The 18,406-nt window shown below is 36.4% G+C and overlaps 1 long non-coding RNA gene across 2 annotated transcripts; it reads left to right on the forward strand.

Moving 5' to 3' along the window:
• Positions 1-1,386: 1,386 nt before the first annotated feature.
• On the forward strand, positions 1,387-17,932 carry LOC306657043. Of its 2 annotated transcripts, none has more exons than XR_013762703.1 (4): positions 1,387-1,451; positions 12,960-13,099; positions 13,778-13,943; positions 17,565-17,932. It is a non-coding gene; the product is annotated as an uncharacterized lncRNA (long non-coding RNA). The 2 variants fall into 2 exon arrangements; XR_013762704.1 differs by lacking the exon at positions 1,387-1,451 and adding an exon at positions 3,530-3,586.
• The last annotated feature ends 474 nt before the right edge of the window (positions 17,933-18,406 follow it).

The raw sequence follows: 18,406 nt of genomic DNA on the forward strand, positions 1-18,406 counted from the left end.
TGAGAAGTAACTGGGGTTAGTTGAGGTCATGAGAGTGAGGCTCCCATGAAGGGATTAGTGATCCCAAAAGAAGAAATACCAGGGAGCTTGTTCCTTCTTTCTTCACCATAAGAAGACACAGCAAGAAGGTGACTATCTGCAAAGTAGTATGAGAACCCTCACCAGAAACTGAACACCACTAGACCTTGATGTTAGACTTTCCTGCTTCTAGAACTGCAAGAAAATACATCTTGCTGATGGATTATATGTAATTGGTTTTTGATATACTTAAAAGGTGAAAGATGAGTATGATTTTTTTTTTTTTTTGAGAAACATAACTTGACGTTAGAATACAAAGCCTGGAAATTAAGATAATTACCATTGTTGACTTGATTAGTTCCAGGGAGTGATGAACAAAGATTTGCATCAGAACTCAATTATTCTCAGTATTCACAATCTCACATAATTAAATACTTGGGTTGGGGAGCCAACGCTACAACCCTTCCCTTGAAAGCTTGAAAGTCAACAATGCATGTGAGTATTTGTTAATAAAAATAAAACTGCTTGTCTTTTTTTTTTTTTTTTTTTTTTTTTTTTGTGGTGCTGTGGATTGAACCCAGGGCCTTGTGCTTGCAAGCTTGAGCTATATCCCCAGCCTCCTGCTTGTCATTTAAACAGGATGGTTATATGTATTCTCAAATAGTTTTGGGGACCATTTTTTTTTTTACAACGCTGGCCAGGAAAGCAGAAGTACATATAGTTATTGAAGTTGTTTGAGCATTCTCTTATTCTTGCTTTGTATAAATGATTATGGAAAAATCTATGAAAATTATCCATTTAGAATAACTGATTGGGAACATAGTTTGTTTCTGAATAGGATAAAACATGTATCATTAATAATATAATGTAATCTTGGGTATTGCTCCTTTTACTATCCAATCTTCAGACTTTATAATTATTCCTAAATATTCTTTCCCTTATGTCTCTGGAAAAATTCAGCAGTGGAGTGCCTAGTCATTGGTAGTTAGACTTTAAATCACTGACATTATCTTACTTTTACAACCTAACTTTTTTTAGGGAATCAGAGTCTTTACCATATGTAAGTAAAAGTGAATTGAACTACATTTATTTGTCAAAAATAAAAGAGTGAAAATATCTTAGTGATTTGTGACATGTGGTCATTTAAAAGTCTGAGCTGTGTTTATTCAGCTTTTGAAGTACCTACGTGTACGACTATTTTTCATGGCTAAATTCTCACTGCATAATTTTCTTTTGCTTTTGTAACAAATTAGTATGAACTTAGTGACTTAAGAAATGCAAACTTATTGTTTTGTAGAAGAGGATCAAAGTCCAAGATGGGCTTTGCTGAGTTAAAATCAAGGTACAAGTAGTGCTGCACTCTCTCTGGAGGTTTTGGATTCTCAGCTGCATTTGTGGCTCATGGCCCCATTTCTCCACCTTCAAATCCTCAGGTAAAGTTTTTCTTGTGATATCATCTCTTTTGTTCTCACTTTTTCTTTTTCTTTCTCTTTTTTTTTTTGTTTGAGATGGAGTCTTACCATGTTTCCAAGTTTGTTCTCAAATTCTTGGGCTCAGGCCTTCCAAGTAGGTGGTTCTAGAGGCATGTGGCCTTGCACCTGACTTTATTATAATTCTTCTGCTTTGATCTTATTCATTTAAGGGCCTTCTCAGATAATACAGAATAATCTCATTCAAGTTTGACTGGTTAACAATTTTATTTCATCTGGAACCTAATTCCCTCTTGTCATGTAAGACATCTATTTTAGTCAGTTTTTTTCATTACTGTGACCATTGGACTTGACAAGAACAATTTTAGAGGAGGAAAAGTTTATTTGGTGCTCATGATTTCAGAGATCTCAGTCTATAGACAGTAGACTGCATTACTCTGGGCTTGAGGTAAGGCAGAACATCAAGGCAGAAGGGCATGGCAATCAGGAAGCAGAGAGAGACTGCTTATCAGAGACAAAATATACACTCCTAAAGGCATATCCCCAATGACCTACCTCCTCCACCCACACCCTGCCTACAGTTACCACCCAGTTAATCCCTATCAGGAGATTAATGCACTGATTAGGTTAAGGCTGTCATAACCCAATCCTTTCACCTCTGAACTTCCTTGCATTGTTTCACACATGAACTTTTGGGGACACCTCATATCTAAACTGTAACAATAACATATTTACAAATTCTCAAGATTCAGAAATGGTAATTTAAATTTTTTTTACTAGAGTATTGTAATTATGCATAGTATTTAGGTTTATTTTGACAAAATCACATATGCAAAGAAGTTGATTCCTATCCCCACCCCCCTTTTCCCTCTCTCCTCCCTCCCCCTGCTTTCTTTCCTCTACTAAACTTCCTTTCTTCTACATATACATAAGGGTAAAATTCCTTTGATACCTTTACATATGAATATAACAAGATTTTGTTAAATTCATTCCATCTTTCTTCCCTTTCCTCTCCTTCCACCTTCATTCTTGATCTCCTTCTTCAACTCCACTGATCTTCCCTGTATTTTTATGATATCTGATCCCCTCCCCAGCCACCCACCTTCTTTCCCTTATTTTGCTCTAGTTTCCACATATGAGAGAAAATATTAGACCCTCAATTTTTTGAAGGAGTACGGGGGATTGACCTCAGGGGCACTTGATCACTGAGCCACATCCCCAGCCCTATTTTGTGGTTTATTTAGAGATAGGATCTTACCTTGCTTTTGCTAAGGCTGGCTTTGAACTCACAATCCCTCCTGCCTCAGCCTCTTGAGTTGCTGGGATTACAGACGCACGCTACCATACCCAGCTAGACCCTTGATTTTCTGAATCTGGCTTACTTTGCTTAGCATGATTTCCTCTATTCCCGTCTATTTATTGGCAAACACCATTATTTCATTCTTTTTTTTATGGTTGGGAAAAACGCCATTGTGTATATATACCACATTTTCTTAATCTATTCATCTATTGATGGGCACCTGGGTTGACTCCACAATTCAGTTATTGTGAATTGTGCTACTATAGACATCGAAGTGACTGTTTCATCATAATATGTTGATTTTAAACCTTTTGATAAATACCAAGGAGAAGGATAACTGGGTCATATGGTGGTTCGATTCCTAATTTCTAGAGACATCGCCACACTGATTTTCAGAGTGGTTGTCCTAATTTGCAGTCCCACCAATAATATATGAGTGTACCTTTTTCCTTATATCCTCATCAGCATTTATTATTATTATTTGTGTTCTTGATAATTGCCATTCTGACTAGAGTGAGATAAAATCTTAGTGTAGTTTTGATTTGCAGGAAATGGTCATTTTTGGGTACCATTATTGTGCCTACCACATCTATCAAAATATTTTAAAATGTAAATTTGGGATAGAAATTATGCAAATGTAAGTGGTCACATATATATTCTACTGCTCAAATTCATATCAAGTCTACCACTGGCTAGCTCATTTCAAAATTAGCCACCAGATTCTGCTGAAAATAATGGAAAAAGAAAAAGAAATTAAGAAGTTTTTGTTTGTTTGTTTTTGCAGTACCAGAACTTGAACTCAGGGCCTCACACATGCTAGGCAAGCACTGTACAAGAGGTATCTCAAATGTTACAGATGTTGCGGCTATTTATTTGGTATTTGTTAGAGCTTCTATGGGGACGATCTGCTTTATTTCCCTTTCTCATGTCTTATATAGTAAATGAAAGAGTATATTTTAAATATTGATAATTTTTACACAAGAAATGTATGTTTATTTCCAAGATTTAATTCACTTTTTTAACCTGTGTTATGTAACCAACAGTGTGCTAGGTACTAGTGAAGAAGGCAGAGTATGGACAGAAAACTGAATTTTAGCAACAATCCCAGTCTTCAGGTAGTTGACAATTTAGTGGGAGAGGTCAATACATAAAAATGTTTATAATCCTGCTCCAGAAGTGTTAGGGAGTTGGGGGCGTGCAGAGCTCAAGGAAAATCAGAGGAAGCAACAAATTTTCTGACTTCATGGGGCTACTCAGGGACGATTTTCCAGAGGGGCTGACAGGTGACTTGGGTCATTGTTTGGAAGAAAGTTGTCCAAGCAGAGAATTTAGTCCACCATATTCCAGGCAAATGAAGGCAAATGGAAAAGAACTTATAACTTGTAGTATTTGAATAGAAATGAAACAATGTTTCAATAATGAATATACCATTTTTGTTTACTTGAAGTGCCAACAAACTAATAAAGCAGTCTTATTTAGACTGCTATTATACACATTATCAGTTTTATATAAATTATATATATTATTATATATAAAAGAAAAATAGAAAAATACATCAAATAAATATGACAGAACAATTGGCAGTATAGAATGATTGCTTAATTTTGCCACTAATTGGCTGTGTTATATGGGGCAAGTTAGTTTCTTGGTAATATTAGAGGACTGGAATAGATGGATTTTAAGATTTGTTCTAGCCTAACATTCTGTGAAGCAAAACAAACAGGCAACTGACTCTACAGATTCTCTTTTTGACTGAGAAGTCTGACAAACCTAATCATCATTTAGACTGGTTCATGTGTGTGGAAACAAATAGAGACACTCTGCTTATTGTTTCCATATGGCCTATTGGTAGCCATCCTACGGCATTTTGCCTGGAAACTTCCCCTGAAAATATTGCAGAGAATAGAGAATTGAAACAGTATGTTTCAATGAAACATTTCTTAGGGTGGTTTTCAAATGTGTGTGAAAAATCTGATTTATCATGTCCCCTGTCATCTATTTTACTTTCATCCCTCCTCAAATATCTTTCACACAAATGAAGGCTCTGTCAAATACATTTGATCCCATTTGGATTTGCTTTCTGATCTTTCCCCCAGAAGTCCATGAGGAGGGAAGAATAAGTGGTTTGAAATTTGGCATAACTTCACATGTGCCAAAGTTTGCTATATTATAGCTCTTGGCTGCTCCTTATTCCTTACTACCTAACGGCTTCTTGACCAGTTTTTTGACTTTTTGACTTTCCTTCTTATAACTTTGTAGACATTTTCTGCTAGGAACATTGCAGAAAGTCTGCTGGCCTCATCATGGCCTATAATGGAAGTCTAAATCTAGAATATTCACAGCTATGGCTTGGGGAATGCTGTCAAGAGAATTTGGTCTATGATGAAGATCTGGGTCATTTTTGATCCACTGAAATGCATGGTATATAATTTAGTGAAAGTCTAGAAACCCATAGTTACAATTTACCATTATAGATCTCAATAGTAATGGAACATGTCTTTATTGCTGCAAAAGGAAAAGAAGACTCAATTTTATGTTTTTCTAAGGTATGTGGTTCCTATTGTTGCAAACTATCCTGGGTTAATTTAATGGCTCCCTATTTTTAAGTTTCTTTGATGATTAATGATTGCTGCCAAAAAATTTCAGGTAGGTAAGGGTTAACTACTTGCCTACACAGCCTTGCTATAAAGGTTTTATGAAATATGCCTCAGTCCAAATTGGGCCTCACAAGTAGACACTTGTAAACAAACATTTGGTAGCCAGAACGCACACAATACATCATAGATCCAATACTGGTGAAGGTTTTTGATCTTTATGATGTTTTGATACCACTTTGCAAGGGTGATTCTCTCAAGGAAGAAAAAACAACATTTTAGAGGCAGGATTCTGCTTCTTGTACAGTTGCTATTAGGCAACAAGATATCCTACAATAACTTGACCTAGGACCATTTAGGGCTCAAGCCACAGATGCCATCTTGAGGGACTGAGGCCAGAAGTTTCACTAGATTCTTTTATTCTTTCATGCTGGGGACAGTGAAGTTTTCTAAAATATTTTGGCCAATCTGTATCTTGAATGCTTTAAAACACCACATGAGAACATGTTTCTAACATTCACTTTGTTAAGTCATAGATTTCACCAATAAAATCTTATTTTGGCATAAATTATGAAAACTAATAAAATACCTGTTGACAATTTGTAATACTGGTAACAGAAGCACTTATAATAGCTACATTGGGTGTAGCCTTCAGGTATATAGCCAGCTGACCTCCTCTGAAGCACAAATTCCTGATTAGAGCATCTAATTGTACCTCACTTGTTACTTGACCTAATAAATGATCACAATAAACCACACTATCTACGCTGAAGTCTTTTAAAGAAAATTAGAGACCACTATTCAAAATTCCCTATGTGTTAGTTTCCTATCGCTGTTGTAACAAATTACCACAGGCAAACTTTGTGTGTTGAACAACACAGATTTATTATCTTACAGTTCTGTAAGAAACTGAATTCCATGTATTGGCAAGGCTGTGTTCTTTCTGGAGAATGTGGAGGAGAATCTGCGTCCTTGTCTTTCTCAGCTTCTGGATCCTGCCCTCGTTCCGCCATCTTTAAAGCCAGCAGTGGCTAGAGGAGTCTTCCTTACCTTCACCACTCTGGTTCTCTGCTTTCATCATCACATCTCCTTCTCAGAGACATCTAGTCTCCCTCTTCTTTTCTTTTATAAATACTCTTCTGCTCACATTGGGTCCACCTCCAATTATTCAGAATAATATCCCCATCTCAAAAATCTTTAACTTAATCACACCTGTAAAGTTCCATTCGCAGATTTTGTGCATTAGGTTGTGGACATGTTTAGGGACTATGATTCTGCCTACATTCTGCTAACATTTTGAGTAATTTCCTTTAGGATAACTTCAATTATGGAGCCTAAATAGTATGAATAGAAAAGACATGGGCCTTGGACCTGAGAGATCATGATGTAAATCTTGGCTCCTTGTCCATCAAGTTGGAAGTCATAGAAAAGAAAAATGGAATAATAGATATGTACCTTATAGAACTGCTGTGAAGATGAAATGATATAATGAAGAAAAACAGCCTAGTCCAGGGCCTGACATGTAAGACACACTCAATAAAAGGTAGCTAAAGTAATCATTATGATCATCAATATAATATTAAAGCAGTAAAGACCATCAAAAATCATTGCGGTCAGTGATTTTTTCTTCCTTCAGTAGCAGAACTACATTTTTATAGTGCTGAATAAAATCTTTTGCAGAACTTCATGAAGACCCTCAATCCATGTAAAGATAAAAGCAGTAGACTGACCCTTGGGTGGTATGAGTTTTCTTCTCTTTCCCTTCCATCTCCTCCTTGTCTTTCACTTTCCCTCTCTCCCTCCATTCCTAGGTCTCTTCCTTCTTTCCCCTTCCCCATTTCCTTCTTTCCCTTCCCTTACTCCTCTTTCACCTTCTCTTTTTCTTCTTCCTCTACTTTTTTAAACAGATCATTCTTTGCTATTTCCTGTGGTCTCTCTAGTCCCAGGATAACCACTAAAGCCAAGGCTCTAGTCTGAACTCTCGGTTTACTCTGGAGAAAGAAGGGGCACAGGGAAGGTTAAAAACTTCCAAGTCACACAGCTACTCAGTGGAAGAACAGGTATCAGAATTCACTACTCCTGTTTTTCAGTCCAGTGTTCTTCTCCCACATCACATTGAGGTGGGTAGGGTAGAGTGAACAGAAAGCTCTTATAGGAATGAAGAAGTTCAGAAAGTTTAATTGAGAAAAATATCCTTAATGATGGCAAAAGTAAAAGGAGCTTTTCTTCCCCACAGAATCTGATCTCATATATTGTAAAAAGAGTACTCAGAAGTACAAAATCTGGCACTTTATCAACACCACATAAAAGGAATGTTGTTTGTGAAAGTACTAGATTAGAAACAGCTTCTCTTCAGCATAGCAGTATTAGCAATTTTGTTGGAAGCCTGGGGTTCTCCGCAAAGATTTAGGGTTTTGAGTTTGGGTTCCAGAGAGCTGGGCCGTGATGAAAATCTTGGAACTGCATTGGTAGGACAGAGCAAATGATAGCAGTGCAGAGCATGGCCTTGTGCTGCTGCCTGAGAAGGCTCAGTGAATTCAGATGTCTTTATTTTCATCTTCCCTTCCAACTCTGAGAGAACTCTCTCTTCCAGGAACTCTGAGGTATTACAAAAGGCATAAACCGCCTGCCAATCATGGTTTAAAACAGTCTTAGTCTAGCATCGCCCTGAAACACAAAACTTCTTCCCTTTCTGATGTTAAAAAACAACCCTCCAAACAAATATTCCAGACTTGGTTTGAAATTAGAACAGAACTAATAGGGTACAGGTGTTAAAGACGATAGTACTTAGTATCAGAGAGATATTTTAATTATTTAATTATTTCATGAGCGAACATAAACATGGACCCAGAATTGCATGTTTCTCATGGTCCTTGTCAATGTTGCTGGGGGTTGTACTTTATGTATGTGAGCAAAAATGTGTCTATTATCTGGACAATAAATTCAGTCCACAAAGCTATTCAAAGGCACAGATATCAAAGATGAATGTTGGAACATTTAGTAAGAAAGCTAATGGTGAGTGAATTTCTTTGCCAAAAGAACTGGCTTGTTTAGTGAAAAACAAAACACAAAAACATCATGTACCCCAAACTATCCACTCAAATGCTTGGATCTACTTCTCACTCTGACTCACTGTATTGTTTGTGCCACTTATGGCTGAAGAATCGTATGGGAGAGGTGGCTGATGAGGAACTTGAGACTAGGTTTCATAAAAAGTCAGGGCCAATTTATCAATATTGATTTATTTTGAGGAGCACTCTAGTATAGTAATGCAAAAAGCATAAACACAGGAGTTTGTTTGTTAGGTTAGAGTGTCAGTTTTAGCACTGAGCCTTTACTTAACTTCTTCAGGAAAGTTCTCTTATCTATGAGGTAATCATACATGCTTTGCCTGGATTTTGAAGATTAAAATAAACTACTAATGTGAAAGTGTTTTGTGAGATATTATAAAATGTTAGCCTTGCTTATCTATTATATGCCCAATGCCTACCTTAGTTGGACAATGCTCTTTCAGCTCTCTCTGTATTTTACAGCTGTTATGATGTGTTACTTTCATTACTTTCATCTCAGAATGTGATGGCATGTTTCCTTTATTCCTTATATGTGTGGTCTGCTTTAAGCTTCTTCTTGTTGTCTCTTATTTGTAAGACTTGGATTAAACTTTCATGGGCAATTTTGCTCTTATATACATTCCAATGCTATAGAGTTTCTTCACATCTTTTAACTTGGAAGAAAAATTTGTGTTCAACTCCACCTTGACTTTGTCTTTTGAATTTTGTCTGTCTCCTTGGACTCTATTTCTTCTTTTTTTTTTTTTTTCCCCCTGAACTATTTCTTTTGTCCTAAGTAAGAACAATTCAAAATGAATGTGGAACAGGAATTAGCAACCCCTCCAAGTAGAGCTATAAAACAGTTTATTATGGAAATAAAAACATAGGTTGGAATTACTTATAGTAATGCATTTAAGAAAATAATTGGTAAGAAAATACTCACAAAATACTTATGTTTCTGATATTTCTAAAACCATATCTAATATTCAAAATTGTTTGACATTTATAAGATAGGGGAATAAAGAGGAGAAAATGATATCTAATGGATTGGAATCTAAAATTAGAAATTTATGTTAGAAAAGATACAGAATTGCTAAAGAAGAGGGAAGAGCTATTCTACACATTTAATACCTATGTGGAAATCCATTGTAAGGTTGATATATACGGTTGAAAATTCCAAGTAAGGAAAATTGAGAGCTGGGCATGGTGGTGCACCTGCCTATAATCCCAGCAACTTGGGAGACTGAGGCAGGAGGATTGCAAGTTCAAAGCCAGCCTCAGCAACTTAGCAATACCCTGTCTCAAAAAATAAAAGGGCTGGGGATGTGGCTCAGTGGTTGAGCGCCCCTGGGTTCAATTCCTGGTATTAAAAAAAAAAAAAAAGGATATAAATGAGAGGATCATATGTAAACTACCATTTTGAGATCATAATATGATACTATATGAATAGACAAAAAAAGCAATGTGCTTCTAATTTAAAGTACAAGTTTGACTTGAGGTTGGATGTTATAGTCAGGAATGCTTCAACTGTTGAGACATATGTTGGGAGTCTTAGGCTAAAAATCGAGAACATTTAATGAAGACTGTTCAACTTGCACTGCTGACTGTTTCATTTTCCAATAGGCATGAGAATTGACTTGGTTAATGAGTAATTAGAATCTTTTGACAAATTGACCTTGTTATCTTAGTATTCTTTGGTGCCTGAATCTCTGGATTTGTAAGGTAAACTTTAGCCATAAGAGAAGTGAGTGTTTGAAGGAACATTAAATAGGATAACATACGTAAATAACCATATAAGTTTTTGGATAAGTATTAACAAGTTACTTCTTAGAGCTCCAGTTTATACCAGTGGACATGAAAATGTCAGTTTTCCTAGATCTTAGACTTTACCAAAGTCAAAGTGTTATGTATTTGACAAAACAAAGCACTTTCCTTGTTTATTAAATATAAAGTATTTTGCTTAAATTTACATTTGTTTGACATTAATAAATACAGACTTTTAAAAGACTTTAAAAAAAATGGTTGTTGATTTCTTTTTTCTTTATTTCCTTTTCTTGAACTTTACATATTTTTCTATCGTTGTATCTATACTTACCAATTTAAAATAACTCCTTTTACATAAAGCTATCAAATATTTGTGAATTTAATTTTTGAGTATTTTTCAAGATTTGTCATTTGCTTAAAATTTTTGTTGTATTTTCGGATATACAGACATTTTGAATTTTAAGTAAGCAACTGATGTGCTTTATGATTTCTGCCTTTGGTGCCTTGCTTAGGAAACCCTGTCTTCTCATTTTTTTGATGATATCCATCAATAAAAGTGTAATGTTTGTGGACTGTTTGAGAAGGCAGAGTTTCTCAACTTTCTTTTTGTTTTTAATACCTTTGTCAATGAAAATGCACCTTGGACTAAAAATATAAAATATACACTGCAGAGTGAAAACTGAATTTCAGACAAGTAAAGAAACTGGCTAAGTGATTCCCAGTGATTTTGCTTTGATGAGACTTAGGTCCTAGAATTCTGAAATGATCAGCAAAAGAACTGGGAAAGAGCCCTAATTGCATTGTCTTTGAACAGTCTTGCAAGAAGTAGAGCAGAAAGAATGATGATGAATAAATATGGTTTTAATTTTCAAAAAGGGGAAGAGAAACTTTACAGATTATAGACTGACAAGCTTGGTTTCAATTTCAGAAAAATTTCTAGAATGTATTGTTGAAACAACGTGTGTGAAGTGATCACTAGAATCAGTATGTATTCACTAAGACCTAGAATCAGTGTGAATTCATTAAGACATTTTATATGATCCTGAATTAATCCTTTCTTTTATTGAAACTGTGGATAAAGAAACATTTTATATGGTATGTTTCTCATCACATTCCTGTAGATATGAAGATATTCCTGTAGATAAACGTGAATTGGATGTTTGTAAAATTAGATGACTGTGTACCTGTTGGACAGACTGCCCCCACAGTATCTATAAATGGATCATTTGGAGACTGAGGGAAATAATGGCAAAATTCTTCACTAGTTCAAAGCTTTTCAAATTTATCAGTGACCCCAGAGTAGGTGTTTTAGGCTTAACTGAATTTGCATAGGGTAAGTAGTAGGAACATATGATGTGAAAATACTTAGCATAAAAATACAGTCTAAGCAAGATTTACTGAGATGAAACCTGGAAAAAAATGTAAATTATATTTATCCCCAAATAAGTTGTGAAACTATTAGATTAAAGAAGTATGGCTTAGCTGTCCATCTAAAAATTATTTGAAGATGTCAGCAACTTTAATGTGAATCAACATGTGGTCACCAAGAAAACCAGCTTTATTAGTGGTCACATTAGTAGGAGTGCAGGGTCCAGAATGAAGAAAGCAGTAGTCATTGTTTACATAATATTGGTCAAATTGCACATGGAGTGTTGGGGTGCCAAGAATTAATCCCACACAAAAAAGAATTTGGTGCAAAGCAAGAGAGAAAATGAGCAAGATGGGGGAGGAGAAACCAGGCCATAGGTGATGGTTGAAGACAGATGAGAAGTCTCAGGGAACAAGAGAGTTGTCTTCAAACATCTGAAGAGCTGTCATATTGCAAATACAGAATTAGGTCAAACAGAAGGAAGTTATAAGGTGATAGGTTTTGTGCGAACATAATGAAGGATCCCACAGAGTGCTTCTGAATTGGAGAAGCAAGTATATAAGCATGGGCTAGACGTTGTTCCAGTCAGGAATGCTACAGAGGGACGAATAATTTATCTAGCTGATACTTTCAAATCTGAGATTCTCATTTAATACACTTTCTCAGTTTATTTTTTTAAACCTACAAGAGCATTGAAAGGCATCACTTACACCTTCTGGATTCATCTAATGAGGAGGCAGGATGCATTTATGATACATCTGACTGGTCGCCTTCATCAGGGAACTCTAAGTAAATTATTCAAAACTTGTCCCTGGAACCATCCTGTGCTGACCAGAGGTCTGGGTCACAGCATAAACATAAACTTCATTTTTTTTTTTTTTTGTTGCTGATTCTGTAACCATGTTTGTTTGAAAGATGACCAAAAAAACCCAGTTTTGTAAATATGGTAAGAATGGCAAGTTTGGAAAAATAGTTCAAGGTAACAAGTTTATATTCTTCAGCCTGAAGCAATCTTAATTAAATTAAGCCTGAAGCAATCTTAATTCTGTTTTTAGTTTTAGTTACTGTGGCTTTAGCATTTAATTTATTTAATCATTTCAGTTACCTTAGTTTCTTGAACAGCAACAACAACAATAGCAATAAAATCCATGTATTTTGGGGACTTCAGTTTAAAGAATTGAGGTCATAATGACTGAGAATAGTTCATACTGGCCTCTTATGGTCACTCATTGGGGAAGACTGGAGGGGACATGACACTCCTGGGTAAGCAGTACATTTTATTCCTGTTTTTGTTCAGGGAGGAATGAATAGAAGTCATTACAGTTTGAGGGTTAAGGATAATTTGTGAGGGCTCGTATATTCAGACTTGTGTCACTATGGCAAAATACCCAACACAGACTAATTATGAAGAAGCTGATGTTTATTCAACTCCAGGTCCAAAACGCAAGATCAGCTGGCCCCACTGATTTGGACTCCGTGAGAGAGGCAGGTGGCAGCACAACACACTGGGTATGCAAGAAGGGGCACAGCCACATCTTGAACAGGAGCAGAGAGAAGAGGCTGGGTGGAACCAAGTTTGTGCTTCTTTTGTAAAAATTCTGTCAAGAATTCAAGGGGTCAACAAGAACTACCAAGGACCTCAGTAACCTAAGGACCTCCCACTCAAATTCAAAGGCTCTGCTCACTCCTGACAGCACCATTAGGGAGCAACTCTTTCATCACAGTGACACTGTGAAAGGCACAAACCATCCTGAGGGAAATACAAATGAACAAACAAAAAGAGAATCCCCACCATTATTCAGAGTCCAAAGTGGCCTGGATCTGAGTGCTGGCCTGACCATTTTTCTAAGAAGTAGGGGGCTCCCTACATCTCCCTGATTCTCCTCAGCCCTGTCACTTCAATCCTTCCTGATTCTCTTTTAAGAGAGCGTAGTCTAGTGTAGCAGGCAAATAACTGTCTACACTGGTAACATGATATATGAGTGATTCCTCCAAGCCCAATTACTTAGCAAATCCTTCCTCCCTATTTTCATTTTTCACTTCATGACACACTTTCACATTGACAATATCAATACAGAAAGGGGTTGTGTTATGGGATACATCAGTTTTCCTAGAAGATATTGAAGTCCTAGCCCTCAATACCTGTGAATGTGATCCAATTTGGAAACAGGGTGTTTACAGATATAATCAGGTTAAAATGTTATAATACTGGATTAGAGTTGGTCTTAATCCAATGATGAGTATCCTTACAGGAGGAAGAAAATTTGGCCCCAGATACAAAGATGACAGCCGTGTGAAGACAGGGGCAGAGATTGAAGTTGATGAAACATTATTTCTAGGTGTGTCTGTGAGGAGATTTCCAGAAGAGATCGGCATTTGAACTGGTAGACTGAGTAAATATCATTCCTACCAATGCAGGTGGGTATCGTTCAATGTGTTGAGAGCCTGACTAAAAGGAAAACGTGGAGGAATAGTTAATTTGCTTTCTGCTTGAGCTCGGACATCTGTTTTCTTTTGCCCTTGAACCCTAGAATTTTATGTGTGTGCGTATGTGTCTTACGCTGTTTTCCTTCAATCCATACTTTAGCCTTTCAAGCTCATCTAAATAGTAATTCTTTCTTTTCGTTTGTGCTATGAAGTTAGAAGTATTTGGATATATTTTTCATATTCAGAACAACAGAAAAGAACTTCAGGAGAACCAAGAATCCTGGAAATGGCCAAATAGATTCTTAAGTGCAAGCATAGCATGGGTTCAATTATTTATCATTAGATGCCTCTAAAAGGTTATTCCATTCTATTGCTTCTCTTCTCTCTCTCTCTCTCTCTCTTTTTATTTCCCTGAAAATAACTTTTAGGCCATATACTTTTTTTCTACTGTCAAAAACTTAATTTGATAAAAATTATATATATTCTTTTTTCAAATGAAAGTTGGGTATTCTTTTGTGGGCCAATAATAATAAAATTTAAAAGTTACATAATTAATACACATATTTGATAACAGAAAACTTTTGATATTCTCAAAGTAGTGATATGTTTTATACTTTCAAGCTTATACATTATGATAGATCTTGAACAAACTTTGGGAGGAATATATGTGGTAGAGAATAATTGACATCTTGCTTAAATTTGATATCAATACAGAAACATACAGAGGAAGTGAGCAATAAACACATAGGCAAGATAATATAAGGTAGTGGTGAGTTGGAAATAAGAAACTGGAGGATTTGATGGAGAATGGCATTACCGGGGAGTATTTCTGGTTGGATGGTCAAAAAAGTAGAATTGGTAGATAAAACATAGAACTCCTAGGGTTAAAACTAAATTTCAGATGAACAATCAATTTTTTAGTATTAATATATTCCAAATATTGCACAGGATATACTTATACTAAGTATTATTTATTGTTTATCATAAATCTAAATATACCTTGGGGACCTACATATTTGCTAAATATGGCAACTCTCTGAGGAAAGACTCTCTAAAGAGCTGATGCTTGAACTGAGAGTTGGAGGATGAGAAGTAACTTACTGTAAGAAGATCAGCAAGAAAAGCTTGCTGATCAGAGAGAATAGGTTGCAAAATCCACTAAAGGAGGAGATATCTTGGTGTGTTTTGGGAAAATGAAAGTTACTACAGTTGGGTGAGTGACAAAGCACAGGGTTGGACATGGTGGGAGATTAAGTAGGGCCTTCAAAATCAGGAGGAGTTGGATTATATTCTAAGTGCTATAATTAGTCATTTCAAATTTTTAAGCCAGGGCATGGTAAGGTGCAGGTGGGTCGTGTGTATATAGAAAGGGTTTAAGATGACCTATATCATAGTAAGACTGATTATGGTATAATATGTACTCTAGAGAATGGACTATAATATGTCAAGAATGTAAGGAGGCTACATTGTGTACAACCATGGAAACAAAATGATGTACCCCATTTGTGTACAATGAATCAAAATGCAGTCTGTAAAAAAAAAAAAAGAATATGAATGTCATCATTTGTTTGCCAAGTTCAATAAAAAGCTCACTGGAAAAAAAAAAAAAGGATGTAAGGAGGGAGACTGGTTAGGAGATTATTGCAGAAACAGGGTAGGAGAGGATGATGGCTGGGGATTTAGTATTAGCCGTAAAGATGGACAGACATGAACTGATTCTGTTTGTATTGTAGACAGAGACAACAGAAGTTGCTAATGGACTTGTGGGTAAGAATTCTATCACTACTCTTAGCATAAAAGCCCATGATCCAGTGTCTGGAACTTATAAGCACTCAATAAATGCCAGCTTTATTAGCTTTATTAGACTTATTATGTATGAAAAGTAAGATTTATTTATAGTAAAATCCATAGTAGGAATGCCATGAACTTACTAAAATGCTCTGGCAACAAATTTAAACAATAGGAAAAATGCTTTGGCCATTTTTAGATAAGAGAAAAACAAGACTAAAAGTTATTTAATCTTATTTCATAGCCTCAAATCTCTATTTATGGCAAATTCATAAAATAGTATGTGCTAAATGTGTGACAGCTGATTAATCACTGTCTTTTTCAAGCAAGGAGAAATAACATAAAACTAACATAAAACTCTGTCCATTCAGATTCATAAGACAGGGTTACATCTGAGAATGAAGAAGTGACCTGTTGTTTAGGTAACACGGATGAAGGAGCAAAATCCAACAGAATCTGGGTTAATGCTACAGGCAGGCCACAGTGATTCTCTGTGGTGGCGTTCTCTCCCCAGGAGAGCAGTAAACCGACTTCTGGAGATAAGGGCAACCATCAGCCAGCTCTGCTCTAGAGGGAGTTCCAGGCATCCTTTTCCTGCCCTCACTTCTCCCCTCTAGAAGAAGCTCTAAAAGGGTCACATAGGAGACATTAATACAGGGTTACAGAACAGTAGAGTCAGAGTTTTCTCTCTTCCAGGATTTGTCCTCTCGTCTTTCTTCTTTCCGTGCTCTTGGTGTCTAGGGAACCTGTAGTTTTCTTTCTGAACAGGATGATCAGAGTGAAGCCTTATGAATAAGAGTGTTCCCTTTCCTTCCCCCCCTTTCTTTCCCTTGCATTAGAATGGAAAGATCCTGACAGCCACGGCCAAGGGGAAGGGTTATGGACTAGGTTGCTGAAGGCCTACAGTTAGTCCAGACCTTGAGTTAAATGGGCAGAGGGACCCTTGACGTTTACTGGGCACAACTTAGCTCACTGAAGTAAAGGAGCTGTGGGAATTGGGGTGGAAACTTAGCTGAAAATAGTTACTTTTACTTAGAATAAGTGTGAGCAGTTTGTAAAGCAGACAAAGTGTAAGATCTAGTCAGTCTTGTTGAGTTCCAGCTCAGCCACGCTCTAACTGGGGCATGGAACACATTTCCTAAACTCTGTGAGCCTGAGTTTTTTCATTTATACAATGAGCGTAACGATGAGCATCTTCAGTATTGTCGAGAGAACGCAGTGAGAAAATGAACAGGACAGCTTGTAGCGCAGCTGGGTCTGCCCTTTATGACAGGCACATAATACATTGTCGCTATTACCACTACAACTCCCATGAGTTCCTAGTTAAATTTTTTTTCTTGGATTCAAGAGAAAATGGGACTTTTAGAAAATAATCAGAAGAAAGGATTTTAAAAATCACTTTAGAGATAACATCATCTTATAGAGAACACATATGTAGGAAAAAAAGAAATAAGATATCTCAATTCCAAAGACGTGCCTGAGGGAGCTTTTCTTTTAGAGTAACTCTTCTGGGTCACATTTAATGGTTGATGGGGGCAGATTAGGAAAACGACATTCGGGTAGAATTAGGGCATTTCAATAACATATCGGATTTAATATAAATTGTCTTTTAATCTTAAAAATAAGCATAAGATAATCTCAGTGGGCTCTTTTGTTACTCTCACAGTAGAGAGTGATAGGGGTTATATGTTTGAATGTAATAAGTAGGCTCTACTCAGAGAAAGATCTTTGTCGCCGTTGATACTTTAAGGTCCTGGGGAATGTTAGAAGTTACAGTTATCAGCGTAGCACAAATTTCAATGAAGTGACCTTTTGATTCTGTAGGAGAAATTACCAAAAGCCATTCCACTCTTGGGAACAAGATTAGAGTGGTACAGCTTCCCTGGATTCTCAGCCTTCCTTCCGGCCTGTGGTTGAGCATGTTCATTTGACCATGTCTCCTGGGGGACATCCGCAGAGTGATGGTGTGGTATTTCCACACTTGGCCTACAAGACATTTCATGTGGCTCCTGTGTGGACTTTCCCGTGGGATCCCATAGAGTGGGGACATCCAGAGTGACCACAGAAACTTATATTGAAGATAAAAATACATCTGGAAGCCCAGGTCCCTGAATGCTGAGTGGAGAAGATCTATTACTTTCCTTAATCCCACCAACCTGTCAATCCTGGTTTGGATGAGAAGATGAACCAACAAGAAGACAAAAACAACAACAAAAACAAAAATAAACTTCTTTTTTGTTTGAATCATTGAATTCTGGATCATTAGTTTCTTCTTTGTCTTTCACCTACTTTAAACTTTTGGTAAAGATGGTGCTTTAAGTTCACTCTTTGATGTTTTCCATACACTTCAAATACCTAACAAGAATAGAGAAAATGTATTTAAAATGTTAAAAAGGTACAGCTTGAAATAAAATAGTCAGAAATGAGAATGAATAATACATGAACATGAAAAAAAGAGACAAGAATCATGGAAATAAAAAATAAGAATATGGAATATTATTCAGCCATAAGGAAGAATAATATTATGGCATTGTAGATAAATGGATGGAATTGGAGAATATCATGCTAAGTTAAATAAGCCAATTCCCCAAAAAACCAAAGGTTGAATGTTTTCCCTGATAAGTGGATGATGATATATAATGGGGGTGGGGGTGGGGTGGGGGTGA

Source organism: Sciurus vulgaris, assembly GCF_902686455.1.
Source record: "Sciurus vulgaris genome assembly, chromosome: 1".
Taxonomy (NCBI): domain Eukaryota; kingdom Metazoa; phylum Chordata; class Mammalia; order Rodentia; family Sciuridae; genus Sciurus; species Sciurus vulgaris.